The sequence below is a fragment of the Pteropus alecto genome, unplaced genomic scaffold (assembly GCF_000325575.1).
Source record: "Pteropus alecto unplaced genomic scaffold, ASM32557v1 scaffold151, whole genome shotgun sequence".
NCBI lineage: Eukaryota > Metazoa > Chordata > Mammalia > Chiroptera > Pteropodidae > Pteropus > Pteropus alecto.
Window position 1 is genome coordinate 131,331 of NW_006430458.1, and position 2,822 is coordinate 134,152.

Here is a 2,822-nt window from a genome sequence, read left to right on the forward strand (position 1 = left end):
AGCAGGAATTCTGAACAGGTTCTTCTTCCCTTTCTAGCTTAACAGAGTGCTGAGAACAACAGGCAGACAGACCTGCAGACAGACAAGGAAAGGGACTGGGAGCTCAATGGATGCACAAACACTCATCTTTCAGCTGCCTTAGACTTATTCCTGGGTACAGGTGAGACCTCCTTCAGTCCTCCTCCAAGTGTCTGATTCTATCCACATAACTTCTACTGCACGGGAGTGGTGTAGTAACCATTCCTCCCTCAAGTACCTGGGGGACAGGGTCACAACACAGCTCACATACACAGTACCTCATCTGATCCACTCATCAGTCTTGTGAAGCAAGTGATATTCCCATTTCAACACTGACCCTTACAGCAACGGGTCTGTTATAATTGCCAGGTTAGTTCCTCTGGCTATAAGTCCCAGAGGTAATGTGTTTTACATATTATTGTACGTTCTGACAACGTGACCCACCAGGAATTTTAAGTGCCTTCATTGCCCTCATAAACTCACTGAACAGTTCAATCACTGGACATGTATTATTTTCTGCTTTTAGTTATTTTTTATTTTAACAAACATAATCCATATATCCTTTAGGAAAAAGTGAGGATGAGTGAGAAAAGCAAAGGAAAGGAATCACACATGATGGGAGCCATAGCATGGTAGAGGACCTAGGAGAAGAGACATCAGTGCCCACTGATATGGTTACGGTTAGGGGACAACATGGGGATGGGCATGGCTGCAAAGGAATGGCATGGGGGTACCTCACATCAGGTGATTGGACTCATTTTTAAGTACAGGCAAGATCTACTTTTGGATACCATACAGGAAAACCACCACCTCTACTTTTCAGTGTACACATTTTCCATCTTCTCTGTGCACACGTGCATCATGCAAACATTAAATTTTTTACAAAAATAAGCTGATACTGTATATACGGTTCTGAAAACTTTTCCTTTTATTGTTGTTTTCTAATGTACCATGAACATCTCTCCATGCACGTGGGCGAAAATCCCCTACTGAAACAGAGACCACTGTAGTTGGATCAAAAGCCTTCTGGTAACGAGAGTAACACCTAAAGCAAAGTATCAGCTTAAGGTTAAAGCACATGGCCTGGAAAACGTTTACCAGGGAAAGCAGGGTCGACAACATTCTCATTAGAGAAATTAGAATTGAAGTCCAAGGGCATTAAAGATATGGGATATCATGTAAGCCCCTTTGGCCCCTACCTCCACCCCTCACTCCCCTGACATCTTGTTGGTCTCTTTGGACAAATGGATCCTCCACTTCTCTTTGCATCCAATGAAAACCACCCATTTCTGTTTTTTCCTTAGCTCTTCCTGAGCCCTTGACACATCTCCGCACTCTCTCATCATCTCCTCACTGCTCAAATGCCTTTCCTGTAAGTCCTCCTGATAGTCCTTAGGGGAATCATCTGTCCCCTGTCTGTTTTTCGCTTTGCTTTCTGGGGCACATAATCTTCAGCCTGGCGCTTTTCAGCAGCCCACAGCTCACTCTCTGGCTTTGCCTGGGGTTCTGGCTTTCCCTAGCCGCGTGCTTTTCCCTCATCTTCAGACTTGTCCTGCTTTTCTTGCTTCCCCACAACATCTGGCTGCTTCTCGTCCTGGAGCTTTCCCTTGTGTTTGGCTTCCCCTCCACTTCTGGATTTTCTTCCTCGTCTGATTTTCCTTCATCTTCTGTATCTACTTCATCTTCTGGCTTTCCTTCATTTCCCAGCTTTCCTTCATTTTCATTGTAGTTTTTCCATGTTGAGATGTCCTCTCCTTTTCCCGTCCTGGGGAATGGGATGAGGTGGGGTGGGGTGGGGGAAAGAAGAGACAAAGAGACAAGGAAGACTGAGGACTGGGGTATGAACGCGGGTCCGGGTAGTACTAGCATCTCGCTCATTGTCAGAGTTCCCTGACCTGGCCTTCTGCCACCCTTTCCCTCACCATTCCTTCCACACACATGAGCCAACCTTTTCCCTAGCAGGCCCTACCACCCTCTTCACCATCCTTCAGGGTAGTAGGGTGTGTGTACACTATATGTGGAGGTGGGATGGGCAGTGGGGCCCTCAAATTCTGCGCAAGCTGTCCCCTCCACACTCCACCCCCAGTCCTTGTCTAATGTTTCTCCTCCCTTTCACTGACCTGCAGCGATTTTGGACAGGTTCCTTCTCCTTTTCTAGCCTTGTAAGTTGAGGACAGACACGCAGATCTGCAGACAGACAAAAGACAGGGGACGTGGCTGCGCATCCAGGGGACTGAGGTCCCTTTCCTGAATCCAGGTGCCCTACATCCAATGTTTCCCTTCCCCACCTCCCTGCACCCCAGTCGCCATATCTGGTTTTAGCCCTCAGGCGCCAGACCAGGATGCTTTCCAAACTGGGCCTCTGTGTCCCCCTCCCCTGCAGGCAATTTGCCCCACTCCCACGCCCTTTTTGCAGAAGTCAATATTTCTTCACAGGCGCAGCATGTGAGAAGGAAAGTTATTTCCAGAACATGCCTACGTTTCACTGTCGCACTGCGGGGGCGCCCTCACCCCGCATTATAGGCTCAAAAATGGATGGAGGGCGCAGAGGTGGGGCGTCGAGGAGGTGACTAGGTCTGTAGCGGGATCCTTCCTCCCCACCTACCCACCCCAGCACCTCCTCCCCACTCTCCAGACCTCTTCTCCACCCTCCACGCTCTCCCCGCCACGCCCAGCGCTGCCGCTGCTCCAGGATCCTGCTCGCATCCACCTCCACATTGCCCCGGCCGCCCGCAGCGCCCATCTGCACACTGACCTGCTGCCAAGACCAGGCCCGCGCTCCTCTGGCTCACCGAAGCCCACCC

At 49.8% G+C, this 2,822-nt stretch overlaps 1 pseudogene; it reads right to left on the bottom strand.

Moving 5' to 3' along the window:
• Positions 1-923: 923 nt before the first annotated feature.
• On the bottom strand, positions 924-2,813 carry LOC102878950 (annotated as a pseudogene).
• Positions 2,814-2,822: the final 9 nt, after the last annotated feature.